Source organism: Acomys russatus, chromosome 17 (assembly GCF_903995435.1).
Source record: "Acomys russatus chromosome 17, mAcoRus1.1, whole genome shotgun sequence".
In the NCBI taxonomy this organism is placed as follows: Eukaryota; Metazoa; Chordata; class Mammalia; order Rodentia; family Muridae; genus Acomys; species Acomys russatus.
This window is the reverse complement of record NC_067153.1, coordinates 45493445-45514040: the sequence shown is the minus strand read 5'-3', so window position 1 is coordinate 45514040 and position 20596 is coordinate 45493445. Positions and strand designations below refer to the sequence as shown.

The 20596-nt window shown below is 52.0% G+C and overlaps 1 protein-coding gene across 3 annotated transcripts in view; it reads left to right on the top strand.

Moving 5' to 3' along the window:
* Positions 1–375: 375 nt before the first annotated feature.
* Tcf20 (transcription factor 20) overlaps positions 376–20596 on the top strand; it is a 162901-nt gene continuing 142680 nt past the window's right edge. For all 3 annotated transcript variants that reach the window (XM_051160090.1, XM_051160088.1, XM_051160085.1), the window contains exon 1: positions 376–500. The gene's annotated coding sequence lies outside the window, so the exon portion shown is untranslated. The remainder of the gene's footprint in view (positions 501–20596) is intronic.

The following is a 20596-nucleotide window of genomic DNA, read 5'->3' as shown; positions in this document are numbered from 1 at the left end:
GCAGAGTTCAGTAGGGACCCACAGAGCAGCGGCCGCCGCAGGGAAGAAAAAGGCAAAGAATAAAATCTACACACTGCCACCTCCTCTGAGCCTTCTTCGTCTCAGCCAATTAGGCATCAGCATCGCGGGCGGGCCGACCAATCATGAGCTGGAACAGGAGACTTGGTCGCAGGCCACGGTTTCCTTAGCAGTGGGAGGCCAGGGCAGAGACACTCCGCCTCGCCCGCCCAGGCCACGCCCTATCCCCGCCCAGGCCACGCCCCCCGCAGCCAGCTGCTCCTGCTTGGGGCCAAGCGACTAGCGGCCGTTGAGGCCGAGTATTGTCCTAAAAGCCCCCATCCCACTCACCCACCCACCCACCCCCAAAAAGGAGAAGGGGGTTAGGAGCAAGAGCCACTTGGCTACAGGAGGATTACAAGATTACCCTTCACGACTGACAAGATGTAAAATGTGTGAACCAGACCGCACAGCCAGGACAGGAGCGTGAGCGCGCGAGCAAGGTAGGCTCTGGAATGAGGCACCGGGTGAACCCTGAAGACGCCGCTCTTGTGCTGGGTGGTGTAGACTCGGAGACTGTCGAAGCGGTGTAGGCTCAAGGGACCCTCGGTGCCCGGGAGGCGGTGTGGATGAGCGCAGGAGGTGCGGAGGAGGCACCCGGGAGATCTGGAGCGGGGCCAGACTGACCCCCAAGGCTGAGGAGGTCCTATGTGGCTGGAGAGTGTGTAGAGACGCGGACCTGGGACTCGGGGGCGGGGGGCCGGGGGGTGTACTCCAGAGACCTGGGAGCAGGCGAGGCTGTGGATGCGCGCGGGTGGTTTGTGGCACCGCAGAGCCGCGGGCAGGTGTAGACGCTGCTGGAAAGTTTGCTGGAGTGCGCTGAGTAGCTCCGAGCGGGGAAAGGGCAGCTCGCACACGCGCAGACCCTGCGGCGTCCCCCGGAGCGCAGGCTCTTGGTCACGGACTACCCGCTTTAGCCCAAGGAAGGCGACTTGTGCAGGAAGGAGCCTCAAACCTCGGCTTCAGTAGTCCGCTTTCCCCCAGGGCGGGAGACGCGTCGATCCCGCCGATCTGCCCTTTGGTGCAAGTTGGCTGCATCCGAAGTGTCCCGGTCTCTCCCGTGAGGAACCTGAGGAGAAGGAGTATAGCTTGGTGTCCCACCACACTCTGGGAGGAGTCGGAAGACAAGGTTAGCACCAGTGTTCTGACTCCTTTTCTCTTTCCACCCAGCTTCAGTGAGGAGAAAGGGCCAGACATTGCGGAGAGGTGGGGTTTTGGAAGTGGGGCGATATGGATGAGACAGAGGAAAAACGTTTGGTCTGGAAATCCTGGATTTGCTCGTTGTTGCTTCAGGTGGCCGTGTAGTCTGGATTACGGGAAGAGGAGGCGGGAGGCTAGTGGCAGAGAGTTCTGGCAGGGAACCCTAGTATCTGTCTTATTCTTTCCCAAAGGTGCCTGGGGCAGAGCAAGTGGTATGGGGATTAGCGACGCTCTTCTTTAAGGGAAGAAAGGCGTTTTGACCCAAGGAAGGGGAGCTTGCTGGAGAGGAGATACCAACATGTCTATGGTGATTCTTGGGGGAGGCACAGTCTCATTTTCTATCACCTTCTGTACCCTTTGTCCCTGTGGGACCTTTACATGTATTGTTTATTCTTCTCTTGAAAAGATTTACTGCCAGGCATGGTGGCATGTGTCTTTAATACCATCGTTCAGAAGACAGAATCAGGCAGATCTCTGTGATTTTGAGGCCAGTCTGGTCTATCTATATCTAGTAAGTTCCAGGGCACCAGGAGTACATAGAGATACTTTATGTGTATGGGGGAGGGGGACCTTTGTGAGTTTATGTGCACGACGTGCAAGCAGGTGATCATAGAGGCCAGAGGGCATCAAATCTCCTAGAACGCGGGAGTTACAGGAGGCTGTGAACCACTTGATGTGGGTGCTGGGAACTGAACCCAGCCCCTCCCTTCGTGTGTGAGCGCGCGCACGTATGCATGCGTGTGCATGTGAGTGTTTGTGTGTGTGCGCATGTGTGATTGAGCACCAGTGCCACTGTGCTTATGTGGAAGTCAGAGGACCACTTGCAGGAGTTAGTTTTCTCTTTCCACCTTGTAGGTCCCTGGGATTGAAGCCCTTGGACTTGGCTGCAAGCGCTTTTACCTACTGAGCTATCCTCAGAGCCCTGTTTATTCGCTTGATTAATACAAAATAAAACACCTGCCATGGGCTAGGCATGGGCAAGGGAGCAGTGACTAAGGCAGATGCAGTCTCTTTCCTCACAGGGTGAGGCAAACGACACACCATCAGGGAGGGAGAGGTGGCAGCTTGGATGGGTGTCAAAAGACAGCCTCTCTGTGGGGCTGACAGTAAATAAGAAGTGTCACTGTTCCTCATCTCCTGGGCCCCAGGACCACTGTCACCATTTCCAGGAAGGCTTCCCTGTCCTTCCTGACTTGGCTGTTCACACCAAGGGACTCCTATAATCTGGGACAAGCCCCATCTGGACAACATGGCTAGTGTTTGCCCCTTGTTGGGTGCATGTGCAGTGATGGCAGAACCCAGATTTCTGCTGAGTGGATGGGAGGCAAAGTGGCTGGTGTGCAGATAGACTTTCCCAAGGTAAATGGGGCTGTTCAGCCTGGCAGGTGTCCAGGGATTTTTCTTTTTTTTTCTTCTTGGCCCTGGCTGGAGGAGGTCTGGGCTCCACCTACCCCACATCATGTTCACAGACAGAAAGTAAAAGAAGCCAGGAAGTCTGGTGAGGGCAGTAGCAGGGAGAAGCAAGCACATGCCGTCCACAGCCACACCAAGGCTGCTGCAGGGCCAAAGCACCTGTCAGGAGAAATGCAGGGGAGCTCCTGTCCTAGGCCCCTGGGCTCAGACCACCCTGCCCACCTCTGATCCTACTTTTTTTGGGGGCATTGTTTGTTTTTGTTTTGTTTTGTTTTTGAAATAGGGCTTCCCTATGTAGCCCTAGCTGTCCTGGAACTCACTCTGTAGAACAGGCTGACCTTAAACTCAGAAATCTATCTGCTGGGATTAAAGGCGTGCACTACCACCCGGCCTGCTCTTATTTTTTGCATTCAGTTTCCTTTAGTACTACTCTGAGAGAATGTAGTGGCCAGTGAAGGGCCCCCAGATGGCTGGATTACAGGGCCACAGTGACTGTATTCCACTCCTGTCCTGTGGACAGGACCCTGAACAGCTTCCCTTACTCAGAGCCAGACCCCTAAATAGAGCTGCTTATGTGACTCATGGATCTCCGAGACTCTTGGCTGCAAAGTAGGAATCCCGCTTAGAAGAACTGGCTGTAATTTGATTTTTCATGGCTTCTATGCCCAGTAGACCTGTACTCCTGGCACCTTCCCCCGTGGCAGGTTTTGTCGGATTCCTGCAGATGCCCAATGAAGCTTTTATGGAATCTCTCTCCAGCCCACCCCACCCCCTTCAGGGGGCTTGAGGGGGCCCAGGGCTAGAGAACCCATCTACATATGTTATTCAGACTCTGGCAGGGGCAGTGTCAAAGCAGCCTTCCACCTACCCACCAGCCCAGCCAGCCCTCCTGCCTGGATTAGCTTTAAAAAAAAAAAATTAATTTGCAGTGATTTACTCCCTTCTGTTCTGTGGGGATCACCAGCATTTTAAACGTGTATTTAAATCACATTCACTGCTCCCAGCTAAACCTCAACCGCCTCCTCCTGCCCAGCAGCAAGAGCATGCTGCATTCAGAATCAGACGTTCAGGCCAAGTTCTGTTAATGAGGAGCTGTGTAACCTTGGGCAAATGACTTAACCTCTCTCTGCTCCTCTATTGGTTCTTGTAGACACAGAGGTTAATGGCAGTCCTTCCCCTCCCCCTTCCCAAGCTGTGAGGATTAAATTAGATAGCATTGGGGAAGAGCTCTGCAGTGGCCGACCTGGGGTTTCTCTTCTTTGGTATTGGCTGTCCCCTTAATTAGCTGGGTGACCTTGGGCAGGCCACTCAACCTCCATTTCCTCATCTGCAAAACATAGGGGCTGTTATAGATGGGCATAGAATCCTCACCCCTGTCCCCGAGCCCTGGCTTGCTTCCTTCTGCCTTCTGCCAGCCACTGTCCTCTCGGCCACTCCTTTGGCTTGCCATCTGAGAACTCTGGTTTAATTGGTGTTGTGTCCCTCTACAGCTGCCTGTCCCCAGCCTCTCTGTGGAAGTCCCTGGACTGTGGCCCTGAGGGGCCTGCAGCTCCTGGCTCATTCACAGAGGCAATTAGCTGTGATGTCACAGGTCTGGGAGGTGGCCATAGCCAGGCACGTGGCCAGGCCACCAGCAGGCCATGACCTGCCCTGTCTGAGGCCTGAGGGGTCCCTGTTGCTGTGGTGGGGAAGCAGTTTCCTTGGCCAAGCCAATTCCATTCCCATATTTTATGACTCCTGGAAGCCCTGGTTGGAGTGTAAATTAGTTCTGCCCTGTGCTTTTGTTGGCAACTGTCGGCGCCTTGAAAGCGAGGGGCTTTGTCAGGAAGAACAAAGCTGTTCATGTGGTTTTCTGATTTGGAGGAGGTGTGCTCCTGGGGGAGGCTCCTCTCTTCTCAGGGTCAGTCTGACTCCTTGTTCGTAGCCTTGCTGGTTTTGTTTTGGGTTTTAAGTCCTATGACTTAAGAGTCACATATGGTGTGTGTGTGTGTGTGTGTGTGTGTGTGTGTGTGTGTGTGTGTGTGCTGGCTGAGGGATTCTCCCCACCCCACCCCCTTTCCTTTTGGCTTATACAGAGTACTCTCTGGAAGCTAATTCCAAGGACTGAACTTTTCAAATCACAGCTTCAACAGCTTTTAAAAACCTGGACCTGGTTACCCCTACCATCCATGTGTAAAGATTTTGAAAAGGAAAAAAAAAGAAAATCCCACCCTTGAGAGTAGGGCAGTGCGAGGGTGCTGGATGTGCAGCTCCTAGCCGTGAGATCTCACTGCAGACCTGAGGTCAAAACCGAAACGCAGAGGGGCCTCTTGGGAGGGTGCACGGTCTGTTCTTTGCCAGACATCTGGATATTGAAAAAACATCTGGGTGGCTGGGCTTTTCAGGTTCGGTCTGACATTTAATATCACAAACATTGAGCTTGCCTCTCTTCTCTCTCCCCCTTCCCCCCACCAGCCAAGCTCCTCCAAACACACCGTCACCCCCTCCCCCACTCCCATTCCCCTCCTTGCCGGGTAAGAAACATGCATTCTCTCAGATTCCCCAGCGTTTTCTTCCTACCGGAAATCTGATGGGTTTATGACATCATGGCTGGCTGCTGAGCGATGGAGTGGATGCCACAAAGAAATCCGACATGTCAGATGGATTCAGAAACCCCTTTCCCGCCCGCGGCTGGAGGAACAGGCATGGAGTTGAGGGGATCTGAGCTTTGTTTGAAAAATTAAAACAACAACAACAACAACCACCACAACAACAACAAAAGGAAACCCAACCCAAGCCTTGCCCGATATTAAAGGCAATGTTCTTTAAAAACCAACCAAAAAAACAAAAAACAAAACAAAACAAAAATCAAGCAAAGCGTTTGTTTGGCCATCGCCCTCTTTTCATAAAAATGCTGAGTTTTATGAGACAAAGTGGCTAATAAACTGGACCACAACCTCCTGTGAGTTTCTGTTGACTGTATCCTGGTTCCTCAGTAAAGGGAGACAGCAGTACCTTCTCTCTGTGTTATTAAAATGAGATCGCTTTTTTTTTTTTAAGGCAATAAAATTCACAAGGTAAATAGCTGGCTTGTTTTTTCTAGGAATCCATTTTTATGGCATGACCTCGGTCCTGCCCCCATCTACAAACACTGTAGTTCCCTCTGCAGAGTTTCCTGACAGTGGACCCCTGGCAAGGGCATTTTACTGTCCCAGCTGAGCTGGAGAGGAGAGCCATCGGTTGGCAGGGCAGGTTAGTGCAGGGTAGGACCTATGGCATGGGTCAGCAGGGTGGGACTAGGGTACTTCTTGGCATGAAACACTTTGAAATGAGAGTCAGGCAGAGAACAGAGGTCGAGGGACCTGTGACTGGAGCCTGAGGGCCACCTGGCAGGGCCACCGGATGTCCTCCCCCTCCAAAGGGAGGAAAAAGCAGAAAAAGCTCCAGGCTGAGGGGCCTAGGAATATACCTAGCCCCTGAAGCAGGCTCAGATTAAGGGAGTTCCAGGGAATGTGCTGCACCCAACTCAGGCTTTTGACATCCGAGACCTGGATTGGTGTCTCAGCTGAGGACAAGCTTTGGGGTCCAGAGTAAGTGTCTCTTCCTCCTGGTGTCTTTCTCTGTAAGTGGGGTTGGGGGGGGGGTGGATGCACTGACCCTGTTCTCCCAGCTGGAAGAGTCCCAGTACCTGACACCTGGCACTGAGACCAGCCACTCTCATGGGCAGAGACCAGGCTCAGCTAAAGAGGCCAGTGTGGACCTTAGAGACAGGTCTACTGTCCGGGCTTGCGTCCCGGCTCTGCTTCCTGCTAGCTACACGATGCTATGGATCTGCGCCTTGTCAAACAGCACAGGTGGAGGAGATGGGACCCTCTCATTCCTGTGCACAGAACTTCCCTTGGCCCCACATTGCCGAAAGGGAATAGACGTGCATCCTATGCTGGCCTTCCCGGTGCCTGGTGCCCAGGAAGACTGCGTGTGCCTTTCCTTCCCTTGTCTTCCCCGCCACGTGTTATTTCCTCCAAAGACAGCATGGTGGTCTAGCTTAGGCTCTTCAGGGCCTTCCTGCATCCTTCTCACCTCCCTGGAGCCCCTTCTGCACACAGTGGCCAAAGCTTAAGCCCGAGCTTTCACTCTTCTGCCCAGAGCCTGTACTGTCTCTTCCTCAAGATCAGAGAAGTCCTGCCTGTGGCTTGTTGCAGGCCCCACTCACACACAAGCCTTGCTGACATCCCATGGGTTTGCTCACCTCAGGACTTTTGCACTTGCTGTTTCTTCTCCCCAGGGTACACTCTTGCCTCTGATCTTCACTCCCTCTTTCACTTCCTTGAGTGCTCTGATCACAGACAGACCTTCCCTCCCTCCCCCTCCTCATCCTTTTCTGCTCCATTGCTCTTTATAGGACTTACTAGCATTTGACCTCACCATACAAGAGCGTGTTTGCTACTACAGTGTACTAGCATCAGAGCGGGGCTCTGCCTGTTTTCTCACTGATGTATCCCAGGTGCCTGACACAGGGTCCCATAAACATGACTTTTAAAGATATTACTGTTGCTGGGCGCTGATGATGCACGCCTTTAATCCCAGCACTTGGGAGGCAGAGGCAGGCGGATCGCTGTGGGCTCAAGCCCAGCTTGCTCTGCATAGTGAGTTCCAGTATAGCCACAGCTATATAGAGAGAACCTGTCTCAAAACAAACTAACCAACAAAAATGTGTGTGTGTTTGTGTGTGTGTGTGTGTATGTGTGTGTGTGTGTGTACATGTGGAGGCCAGAGGACAGCTAACTTTTGGGATTCAGCTCTCTCCTTTATGGTGGTTCCAGGGACTGAGTCACCAGGCTTACACAGCAAGCACCTGTACCTGCCAAGCCATCTTGCTGACCCCATGAGCATGTCTTGAGTGAAGAGTAGACGGACGCCAGATGTTAAACAGCTGCCTTGTGCTACGTTCTATGCTGAGTGCAGGATAAGACACCCCCACACACCCCACCCTCAGGGCCTCCTGCCTCCTGTAGAGCAGATGGAGTGGAGGGCCCTGTCTGGGAAATGCTCTAGCCAATTGGCGGGCACTTCCTAAGAGGTGGGCATATGTGAGGAGGCCTGACAGGTGAGGGGTTGCAGAAGACCTAGAGGACAGGTGGACTCTGAAGAGCAGAACATGGGCCGGGAAAAGGAATCCTTGCTGGGTAGGGGGATGCAGGCTGGTGGAGGAAGGGCAGGTGATGGGGCTAGGGTTATGGTGCGAGTACCGGCTCCAAGGAAGGAAAGTATATGTTTTCTTAACTGCCTCACTTTCTCTCTGAGACTCGGTTTCCCCATCCGTGGACTCCGGACTGTGTGCTTTTCCTGCCACACTGCCCTGTCTCCCAGATGCTGAGCTAAGCCTGGCATGGTCGAGGGCAAAGAAGACTGTAGGAGCAGGGTGTTGAGGACTTGGCTGTCTCCCCAGCTGTGGCTCCTCTTTCCTTCTCTCAATGAGTAGAGCCAACACTGACAGGAGGGTAGCCTGGCTGTCACCAGCAGGACCCAGACCTGAAGTGTGCTAGGTTCTGCCTTGAAGGCTCTCCACTTAGGTCTCATACTGCTGAGCCCCACAGCTCTGATAGACAAGCTTTTCCTGGAGAAGTCAAGGCTCAGACCAAAGAGATGATTGACAGCTATATTTACCACATGGCTGAGAAATGACAGCTGAAGGACTTGACTCAGACATTTCTGGCCCCGTGCCCCACTTCCCTTAGCAAGGCTGAGTCTCAGCAGGGGTGTGGCAGCACAGGCCCATCATCCCTCTCAGCACTCCGGAAGCCCAAGGAAGTTCAAGGCCAGTCTCGAATACATAGATGGGGCCAAGTGAACTTGTCTAGGAAAGCCGGGATAGTACAGGTTAGACACCTGTTCCTGGTCCCCTTTCACAAGGTTGCCCTCATTGTACTTGAGTCTCTGGAAACCCCTCAATCCTTTCCCCATTGGGGGAAGCTTTTCTGCTTTTGCAATGCTCTGCTAACTCCGTGAAAGTCCCCCAACCGCTTCAGGTAGTGTGGGCTCTGCTCCTGCTTTATGGTTGGAAGAAACCAAGGCTTGTAGAGAGCGGTTACCTGAGGGACGCACACGGGCTGGTTGAGCTGCTCTCTGAAGGCGGCCATGGGAGCAGAGAGGGAAGAACTGGCATTTGGACATATTGGGGGTATGAGCGGGGGTATCAGAGGCCAGCCTCAGCCCATGCTCAGCCAGAGCTTTCTTTTGGTGTCTGTCCCAAAGGGGAGTTTGGCAGTCCTGATCTCCCCTGTTCTCACTAGAGTTCAAACAGCCTCTGCTATGGGGGGAGGGTGATTGGCTGAAGGAGCCTTCACACTGGGCACTCCAGGCTTCTTTGACTTTCTAAGCCTCAGTTTCCATATCCACAATTATACTCATAGCCAAATTGCAGAAATGCTAGACACCAGGGAGCATTGTAATATACCCAGCCCCTCTGACCCACAGTCAGTGCTCAGTGAACACCCCCTCCTGGACCTCCAAGTATCCCCTGTCACAGGCAGAGTGGAAGCAACCTCATAGCAGGGCCCCTGCAGAGCGCCTGTGCAGGCCCCATTGCCTCTGACTTTACAGGTGAGGGTCCAGACCATAAACATCTGCCTCAGGGGCTTCTCTGGTACTGGGCTGGTCCACTCAAATGAGCCTGAGGAAAACAGGGCTTAGCAGCAGAACCTGCCCTCTGACCCCCAGGAGAGGCAGGACTCACAGGGCGACCTCTCAAAGTTAGAGACCTACCTTTCACAGCTTCCTAGCTGGAAAGTGGTTTGAGGCTGGGGTGCCCAGAGCTGGGGCACTCCCATGCCCACAAACTATATCAAGTTTCTCTAGGCATTCATATCTGTTAGGCACCTACCCTGTGAAAGGATCTCTATGCCTACTTAAATAATTTGTAATGCTTAAATTTATTATTATTGTTGTTGTTGTTGTGTGTATGTGTGCACACACACACGCGCGCATCAGTACATGTATTTGTGTGTGCATAGCACAGTGTGCAGATAGAGGTTGGAGGCAAGTTTTAGGCGCCTGTTGTCTCCTTCCACCTTTACCTGCATCCTGGAGATTAAACGCAAGTCACCAGGCTTGCAGGCAAGCATGTTTACTTGCTGAGTCATCTTGCCAGATCTTGAATAAAAGTTTAAACATTTATTTATTTACTTCTGTAGTATTAGGGATGGAACCCAGGGCCTTATCCATGCTAGGCAAGGGCTCTACCATCAAACCAACTGGGGGAATTTTTTTTTTTTTTTTTTGAGACAGGATCTTGGGTAGTCTAAGCTAGCCTCAATTTCGTTGCCTCCACCTTTGAAATGCTGGGATTACATCCAGTGGTGCTTGGGATGAAACCCAGGGTTTGTGCAAGCTAGGCAAGCTCATGACGCACCAAGCTGCATTCCATTCCTGGTCAGATACTTCTTGAGGCATGGCCTCATATCATGTGACAGAAAGCCAAGGGTTGGAAAGAAAGAGGAACTTGGCTGGAGTAACAACAGAGTGGGTTTCAGTTCAGGGCTGTGGGACTCCAAAGCCTGTCTCTGTCTCCTGGGCAAGGTAGTGGACAGAGGACAGGCTCTGGGCCCCAGGATGTGATGTCAGAATTCCAATCTGACTCTGTTCTTTGCCCATTCTGTTTCCACTACTTACTATGTTTTTTTTTTTCTTTTCTTCTCTCCTTCCTTCCTTCCTTTAATGTCTATATGGATATCATTTTGAGTAGAGGTCGGAGGACAGCTTTTGGGATGAGGGTCTCTCTTACCTTGTTGAGCTTCCTGAGGCGGAGTTTCTCGTTTCTCCTGCTCCGTACACTCCAGGCGATTCTTCTGCATCTCCACGGGACTGCCAAGATTACACACCATTGCATCTGCCTCATCGTGTGGGTTCCAGGGATGGAGCCCAGATTGTCAGGCTTAAGCAGCTAGCACTTACCGGGAGCCATCTCTCCCTGGCTCATACCCTAGCTGACTCAGCCCAAGTTCCCCTTGTGTCTCAGGCTTACCGCTCCCTATGTGAGACAAGGCAGTGCAGTAAGAAAGGCCTGTGACTGGGAATCCAGCAGGCCTGTTATCAGCAAGTCTGAAGAGAGTATGGGAACCACACACAAGGAGGAATGGCAAAGGCAAAGTCAGGACAGGTATGAGGACCTTTGAGAGCTTCATGAGTCAGAAGAGCAGAGGCAGGACCTGGGCAGAAGGGAGGAGGCTGGGCCTGAACTATCCTTTCCTCACTTTGGAGCTTTATTCAGGCTGTCTTCAACATTTGGCCTCTTGGAAATTTCTGGACCCTACTAAGGGTTTGCTTATTGCTGTTCCCTGAGCCATGGGTTGCACAATCCCACCACGTATGGCCTGGATCTGAGCATTTGGCCACTAGCACGCTGTCTGGCCTGACAGTGGCATCACTGTTTCTGACTGAAGCTCCAACTGTGCCCCTTGCTTTGCTGGGTGACCCTGGGCATGCTACTTCACCTCTCTGTTTCTTTATCTGCTGATGGACAACAGCAGCTCAACTTACAGGACTCTGCGGGGGATGAAACGAGTTTGCTGCTAAAGCAGCGAGCCACAATGCCTTAGAGAACCAGCCAGCTAGGACACGCTCCGTCATGCACATCACTGTTGTGATGTGTGAGTCCCCCACCCCCTGCCCCCTCCCACAGGGGGTGAGGGGAGGCAGGAACTTGGGGCTCCGTGATGCCTATAGAATGAATGTTCAGCCTTTCTAATAAAATCAGTAATAATCTAAGTAGAGCATCCAGTGCACGACCACAGCTAACTCCGACCACCCTGGAGCATGGGCGTTATCAGACCGGCCTCGCAGAGGCTCCATGTGAGACTGTGAGAAGTGGCTGCCTAGAGAGTACTTGTAAGTTGGGAGGCGGGGAGATCCTGATCCTGGCCTGTTGTGCTCCTTTCTGATGGTCCAGACACACCCCATTGCTCCCTCCTGGTGCCCTTTCACATTCCCAGATCACTTGTTGGGGTGCCAGGGTGTGGATGTGATCTGTCAGTTGTTTCATGAGCCCTGGGCCCTGTAATATGCACATGCAGTGTGTGCACTGGTGCACGTGTGGGCTCCTGACCTCCACGGCTGCCGTGTTGCTCTGTGTCTTCAGAGAAGTGACTGTTTCACTACCTTTACCACCATGAACCTGCAGACGTTCCTGCTCTGTTGGGGTGGGGGCTGTCACTCCTGTTGATTTCTTGGTCTCATCCATGTGGCTGTCAGCATGCGGCAATGAGACGGAGCTGGGAAACCCCCACCCCTGCAGTGCACCTGGCACAGTGTGAGTGGCACAGGGAGAACCAGCATTATCACTGGGTATTACCCACAGTGGTACCTGGGAACAGGGGCAGCCCGTGCCCTCTAGTTCCTCCACATTGCACCAGTGCCCTACCATCTGTCCCACTCACTCCTGGAAGGTACGGGAGAAAAATGAATGAAGAGACAGAAGGCAGAGAGGAGGAATGCAGCAAACCGGGAGGAGGGCTGCAGAATGGGCCTCTGGGTGCGGTCTGAGAAGCCTGTGGCTGGGGTGCACCCAGGCCATCTTGAGAAGGTGCTGCTGGGATGCCTCTGGGCTGGACCATCTGTGGTTGAACTCAGCTTAGCCCTAGAGGGCTGGTTGCACCATTATCAGTGTCTAAGAGAGGCAGGTGGCCCTTGGGTTGGGGCAGTTCGACAGGGCATGGGACCAGGAAAGGCTAGAGACCCAGGTGGTTATGGGGCAGGTTGAGTTAACTTGGTAGCCCAGCCTAGCCCAGAACCAAGCCTGGACCCTTGAGAGAGGTTCATTTATTCAATCACTTATTCACTCATTCCTTTATTCTACATAGAGATCCGCCTGCCTCTGACTCCCCGGTGCTGGGATTAAAAGCCTGCACTACCACACGTGGCCCTGTTATAAACTCATTACAGAGTGCTCATCAGTGTCCTGCAGGCCCCAGCTCAGTCCTGGACACACAGCATGGAACAGACGATAGCCGACCCCCTCCTCAAGGACATTCTAAGAGAGACAGACCAAAGAGAGAGAGAGAGAGAGAGAGAGAGAGAGAGAGAGAGAGAGAGAGAGAGAGAGAGGAAAAAAATCCCACCAAAACCAGGGAAAAAAACCCAACATAATAAGCAAGGAACATATGTTGTTATCAAGAGTGCTAAGTGCCAGAGAGAAAAATAAAACCGAGAAGGGAGATGGGTGGATATTTTGTTTTTCATTTATAAATAGGTGCCCAAGGAAGGTCTAATTGAGAAGGTACCGTCTGAGCAAAGATGGACCGAGGTGAGACCTCTGAGAGAAGAGTTATTCCAGGCAGAGATTAAAGCCAAGAGCCAAGGCCCAGAGTGGGATCTGGCCTGGCACGGTCAAGAGGCAGGGAAGGGCTAGCATTGCAGGAGGAAGGGCAGGAGGCAGGTGGCAGCAGACAAGCTCTGGGAGGAAGTGGGGCCAGATGGTGTGGCCCCTGGATGTACGTTTGCAAGGATCCCACTGGCTGCTGAGGTAGACAGGATTTGGGGAGGGGCAAGGCAGGAGCGGGCAGCTGTTGAGGAGAATCTAACGAGGGGGTGGTGGGGTGGGGTGGTGAGGGGGTAGGCTCTGTCTGTTAAATGACAGCAAGCATCGAGGATGTTGGTGTTGCCACGAAGTCTGGTTGGACCCTAAGGGAGGCTTAGAGACCTAAGGACAGGCTGGGCCAAGGATCAACAGGACACAGTGGGTGGTCGTGGCCCTAACCATCCATCCATGCTAAGAGGCAGGCTCTAGCATGGCAGCCCATGGTAGATTACAGCTGGGGGCCCTCTGTTTCTGTACCCCATGCATTTCAGGGTTCCATCCCTGGGGAGACTTATTCTGCTCTTGATGGGGGCGGGGCTTAGTGTTGCTCAGGGGCTTATGTAAGCACTCTCTTCCCGCTGTCTTATCCCAGCACCTGCGTCTGCCCACCCTTCTGTCCTTCCTTCCTTTGCCACCATCGACTATCCTCCTCTCACCCACCATCCTCCATCCCAGCACCCAGCTTCCCATGAGCGCTACAAACTAGGCCCTTGCTTTCCTGCACTCGACAGTCATGTACCTGGGCCCAAAGTCCCCTTCCTACAGACAGAAGTTAGAGAGAACTGTGGGCCATCGGATAGTCTTAATTCTGTCAAATTGAAGATAATCACAAGTTTGTGACCACATGCAGCATAACAGTCAAGCATTTTTTATGTCATTTAAAATTATGTCAGAGCCAGGAGTGGTGGCGCACAGCTTTAATCCCAGCACTCGGGAGGCAGAGGCTGGCAGATCGCTGTGAGTTCGAGGCCAGCCTGGTCTACAAAGTGGGTCCAGGACAACTATGGCTACACAGAGAAAAATATAATGCTTGTCTAGCATGAGCGAAGGCCTGCCTTCAGGCTCCAGTGTTATCTAAGACAGGTATGGTGGCATATACCTGTAATCCCTGCACTCAGGAAGTGGAGGCTGGAGGATGGGGAGCTCAAGGTAGTCCTTTGCTGCACAGCAAATTAGAGGCTGGTCTGGGCTACATCAGACCCTGTCTCGAAAAAAGTGTTTTGGCCATCTTTTAATCCCAGCACTTGGGAGCCAGGCTCAGGTAAATCTCTGAATTCAAGGCCAGTCTGGACTATAGAGGCAGTTCTAGGCCAGCCAGGGCTACCAAGTGACATGTCTCAAGGGAGAGGAGAGGAGAGGGAGAGGGGAGGGGGAGGGGGAGAGGGAGAGAGAGAGAGAGAGAGAGAGAGAGAGAGAGAGAGAGGGAGAGAGGGAGAGAGGGAGAGAATATCACATCACACAAACCTGCTCTGCTTTGCTTTTATGCTGGACAAGCTCTTTAGGCTTGTGCTAGGGATAAAGGTCTCTTCTGTCTCCTGATTCACTTGGTCAAAAAGCCACAGGAGTCCTTCTGGGGCCTTCCTCTTCAGATTCACAGCACACTAATTTATGGGGCAAACTATCACTTCCTCGGGGTTCCAGAGAAGATGGGTGAGGATGCAACCTCTATGCTACCTAGGCTCTGGGCAGCCACAGGCAGAAAGGGGAAGAGTACATCGTGAGTGAAGGAGCAGTGGCTGAGCCTGACCAGGTCACAGAACTGGATCCTGGGACTAGTGGGCGTAAAACTGAGGTATGAGGATCCCATTTAAAAAATTCACTGAAATATAATTTACATACTGCAACATTTTTTCTTTTTTTCCTTGACTAGTGATTTTGTATATATTTAATCATGTTGTTACTGTGATGATGTCACTTTCTTTGACAGTTACACACACAGATACAATTAACTCAGGCTGGTCTTGAATTCAAAATGCTTGCCTCAGTCTCCCAAGTGCTAGGATTACAGATGTGCGGCTACACTCCTGGCGCCACATCTTTGTTGTTGTTGTGTTGTTTTGTTTTTTGAAACGGGGTTCCTCTGTGTAGCCCTGGCTGTCCTGGACTTGCTTTGTAGACCAGGCTGGCCACGAACTCACAGAGATCAGCCTACCCCTGCCTCCTGAGTGCTGGGATTACAGGTGCGTGCCATCGTGCCCGGCCTGGCTCCACATCTTTACAGTGTGTGATTTGCTGGCTTTTAATATACTTCCAGACTTGTGCAACCACCAGTACTGTTATTTCCAGAATATTTTAATCATCCTTCCAAGAAACCCTGAGCCTATTAACAATCATTCCTAGTCCTTCCTTCCCAAGCTCCTGACTGGGCCACCACCAATTTACTTTCTCTTTCTATGGTTTTGACAGGCTTGAATGTTTAAAATTAAAAAAAAAAAAAAAAAAAAAAATAGAGGAAGACAAGCTGTGTCCTTTTGCATCTGCCTTCTTCTACATAGCATGCTTTCAAGGTTCATCCAGGCAGTAGCATGCACTGGTACCCTGTGCCTTCTTGTAGCTGAGTACAGGATTGGACATACCACTGTTCGGCTCTGAACATTCCAGCACAAAGCATTCCGTGGAAACCTGCTCTTTCCCAGCCTCCATTCCTTCCCCCCTCCCTCCTTCCTTTCTGACTTTGTGTGCACACATGTGGAGGCCAGAGGCTGGTATCGAGTGTCTTCCTCAATAGTGCGCTCCACCTTAAAAAAAAAAAATCAAGTATATATTTGTATGTGCAGGTACATGCATGCCAGGACACACATGCGAAGCTTGGACAAGGACCTCGGATGGCGGTTTCCATCTCTCACCTTATTAAGACAGGCTCTCTTTTTGTCGGCCACTGTGTAGGTCAGGCTGCCTAGCCTGTTGGCTTCTAGGGGATCCTCCTGTCTCCTCCCTTTCATCTCCTCATAGGAGGGCAGGGATTTCAGGTGCATGCTGTTGTATCTGGCTGCACTGGGGCTTTGAATTCAGGGCATCATGCTTGCGGGACATGGGCTTTACCCACTGAGCTCTCTCTCTCCACGGGGTCTCACTGGGTAGCCCTGGCTGGCTTCAGCACCTACACCCCTGTCCTGAGTGCTGGCATTGCAAGAGTCTGCCACCACGCCTGGCTATTCCTTTACTCCTTTTGGGTGTGCATGACTAGTTGTTAGGTGACATACTGTACTGTTCTTGGTGACTGTACTGTTCCTATACTCCCAGCAGGAATGCACAAGGATTCTCTTTTCTCTACCTGTCCACCAGAACTTATTGTCTCCCGTCTTTTGACAACTGGGTATGAAATGTTTCTTTGTGGTTTGATCAGTCACTGATGATGTTTATTGGCTATGTGTATACCTTCTTTTATTTTTATTTTTTTTATCAGAGTCATGTAGCCCAGGTTGGCCTCTAACTTGCTGTGTAGCTAAGGATGGCCTTGAAATTTTGTTTAGAACTTCTTATTACATTTATTTATTATTGTGTCTATGTGTATGGGTGCTGTAATGCCTGTGTGATGATCAGAGGACAACTTGAGCTTGCAGGAATTGGTTCTCATCTTCTGTCATGTAGGTTCAGGGTCTTGAACCCAAGTTGTCAGGCTTGTTGGCAAGTACCTTACTAAATGTGCTACCTCACTGCCACCTTGAACTTTCGATTCTCCTGCCTCTACCTCCTGCATGCCTGTATTACACACCACACTCTTGAGGACCCTACCCAGGGGTTTTGTAGATGTTGCACTGGCACTCTACTTACTGGGCTACATTGCCAGCACCCATTTGTGTGTTTTCTTTGAAGACATATCTATATGAACTCTTTGCTATAAAGGTTGGCTGCTGGTCCTTTTACAACAGCTGTAGGGGTTTTGTATCTTTGTATGTTTCTGCATACAAGTCCTTACCGGGGAAAGGAGCTAGGACCAGGCCAAGCAGCCAGGGAGTTGGAACTAGTACTGGAGCTTCTAGGGCGTGGACTCAGAGGTCTTTTCTAGGAACATGGACTGTGCCATAAGCTTTTGTCTCTAGCTTCCCTGCTCCTTCTACCTCAGATACTCCAGGGCTAAGACTTCCACAGCCTGCAGTGTCCCACTTTCCCTGGTCTATGAAGGCTGGGATGAGACGCCACCTGCTCCCTGGCTGCCATCACACCACAGCCACCCCCTCGATTAGGTCAGCTGCCTCCCCGCAGCACAAAGGTCGAGCCCAAGGCCTCCCAGGAAGTGGCCACCATGAAGAGAGGCCCCAAGAAGCCTGCCAGGGCAGCCGCAGCCCTGATGGTCAGACCCTCCCTCTTCCCTGCTTAGTTAAACTTTGCTGAACTTTCCACAGTTTGTAAGCTGAGCTTTCATAACTTTCAGAACCAAGGGAAATGTAAAAAAACAAAACCCCCAACCGCAGCCGCTGGCTGATTCTACTCACACATTTGGGAGATTTTCCCCCCCTCTGTGGCTACCCAGGGCTAGGAGCCCAGCTGTAAACACAGGAGCTTAGTGACTCTGTCATGTGGGTTGACATCGGTTTGGGCTGACTGTCCCCTTGCATTGTGGCTGTGGTTCTGTGGCTCATCCCTAGGTATCTTTTCTGGGTTCTGGGTTCTCTGGGTCACCTCACAGCAGGATGACACAGCTGCTGCACAAGGAACTAAATGGAAAGGGACTCAGGTACAGCTAGGGGTCCTGGGAGCCACCTCTGGATTCTGGGGAGGCTTCTACATTTAAGAAAGCTCCAGATTGGATTGCCTTTCGAGGTGACCTGGGAGTTTTAAAAGGGCAGCAGGAACATTCCAGGCAGAGAACAGCATGGGAGGGGGCTCCCATCACTGGAGGGATGTGTTGAAGGGACCCTACAGAATCCCACAGGCTGAGGAGGGCTATCTGGGGTGTGTGGGAGGGGCAGGCGGGGAGTAGATGGTGAAAGAAGAGCCACCTGAGGCTGACTCACCCTGGCCCCCAACTGAACAATTTTTATGGCTTCACTACATTCCCCAACGATGCTCCCAAGTGCTAACTAAGCCTTCAGCCTCCCTTTAGTGTTTCCTGGCCTCTCTGCCCACCAGCCTCTGTCCCTAAGATCCTGTGGCTGCTGGCTCCTCTCCCAAGAGAGCTTCTGGGTTGAGACAGCACATTCTGCTTTTGTAGGATTGGGCCTCGGGCTTGCTCCTCGCTCCCGCAGGGCCCCAGCTGGGCCTGCCACCCGCCACCTGCCACCCGCCCACGTGGATCCCCCTCTGCCCCTGCTGGCGCCGAGGCGGCTTTGGCAGGCTCTGGGCCCTGAGGCCTCTCTGCTCAGTGATTACGCGGCAGCCGGTGGGCTCCGGAGCCAGAGCGAGAGATTTATTGTGGTTTTTAGGGGGCGTTTAGGAGCCGACGTGATAATGTCTGTGAACGCACTTTGTAAACTGTAGCGGGGGAGTGCCATGTGCACGCGAGGGGCGGGGAGCTCAGCCCCCACATGACATCCTGGGGCTTAGCTGAGAAGCCCCTCCAGTTTAGAGGGTGGGTGGGCTGCAGAAGCCCTACAGAAAGGGAATTCTGGGTTGTATCTGAGGGAGCCTTAGGCTTGCAGGAACCTCCTCTCTGTGTCACCACGCAGCCATGGAATGAAGAATGAGCCAGAAAACTGCCCAAGTTCCTCCCTGGCCCAACAAGCTCAGTTGTACTGAGGAGCCATTTTCTGGCTCCTCTGAAGTGCCCCTCCCTGGTTCCACTGCAGGTGGGGGTGGGGCAGATTAACAGCCTAACTCGGTTGTCTGCTAGGGAGGGGATGGAATATCACCGGCCCATCGTGCAGGCCTAATGTCGCCACCTGAGGATTGTTTTGTTTTAAGAGTTATTAATTTTTATTTTATGTGCATGTGTGTGTGTGTGTGTGTGTGTGTGTGTGTGTGTGTGTGCCTGAGTGAGCATATGTGCATGACATGGGTGCAGGTGCCCCAGAGGCCACAAGATGGTGTCAGGTACTCCAAAAGTGGAGTTATAGGCCGTTGTGAACTGAAGATTCTTTTTCTTTCTTTCTCTTCTTCTTTTTTTTTTTTTTTGGTTTTTTGAGACAGGGTTTCTTTGTGTAGCCTTGGCTGTCCTGGACTCACTTTGTAGATGAGGCTGGCCTCGAACTCACAAAGATCCGCCTGCCTCCGCCTCCCAAGTGCTGGGATTAAAGGCGTGTGCCACCACCGCCCAGCCATCTGAAGATTCTTATTCCATTGCAAATATTCGCTGAGCACCTACTATATGCTCAGCACTGCTGGGGTACAGGAAGTACAGTAGGGATCAAGACATAACTGAAGTCAAGCATGGTGGCCCACCTCTCTAATGCCAGCACTTGGAAGGCTGAGACAGGAGGATGAGGAGTTCAAGGTCATCTTTGGCAATAGAGCGAGTTCAAGGCCAACCTTGGAGACATAAGACCCTGTGTGAAAAGAACCACAAATGACAGAGAGGTAGAGCTGAACCCTTGTATTCCTGGATTTTGGGAAAAGGAGGGTGCAGGCAGATAATACACAGTTCAATAATGATGGTTATAAATAGTGATTGTTACTATAGAAACAGTGAAACCTGGAGAATTTGGGACAATGACCTCAGAGGGATCAGGTGTACCCTCTATGGAGTTTCTGCTTTCCTCTTTCCAGTTAGGACTCCTTCCATGGTCTCCAGAACAATCCTGAGTCCTCAGGGGTCCAATGCCTACTACCAAGCCTTGGGGGGGCTCCCAGATATACACATAGGGTCTGTCCAGTTGGTTCAAGGCTCGACAAGGGAGACCTCTCTGCAGCCGTTCAGGTATTCAAGTGCCCATCTCTTTGCCAATGTAGACCAGGCTCACCTGTGCTCTGAGGCAGAGGGGCTGTCCCTTCTAGACACTGCAGGAGTCATGGCTAAGGCCCCCACTGTAGGGGTTAGAGTTGTCTGCACGGAAACGGATGCTCTGAGAGGGGGACGCTCTGAGAGTGGGGAGAGCAGGGCAGCACTAGAAGCTTCAGCAGCTGTACATGCTGCTGTGCTCACACGTTTCAGCTGAAGAGACTGCGACCCGCTCAAAGGACCCCAACTTGCAAGTGTGGAATTTGAACATAGAGGCCTGTCTCATTATATTTTATCTCAAAGCAAAGCCTCATGGTCTCCTGGGGACAGTAAGAAAGTTGCATTGAAGTTGAGGCTGAGTAACAGCAGGCAAAGGAATGCTAGTGGGTGTTACTACTGCTTGGTGCTATCCTAAACACAGAACCTAGGTTACTCAAATTTAAGCTCTATACACCTGGTAAGGTGGGGAGTGTCGCCAGTAACCTCATTTACAGACAGGATCACCAAAGCCCAGCAAGGCTCACTAACTTACCCAAGGCCACACTGGCTGGTACAGTGGGGACTTTGCTGGGAACCCTTTCTGGCCCCCTGCTTCTAACTAACTGTTCCCTTTCCCAAGTCTTGAGCTTTACCCAGTTGTGCTGAGGACTCTACATGCATTGTCCCACGACAGGCTCATTACAACCACTTAAGTAAATTGGGCTTATGATTGGCATTTACACATTTTAAGAGAGAAGGCAACTGAAGCCCCGAACCAGTCAGTCACACCTGGGAGG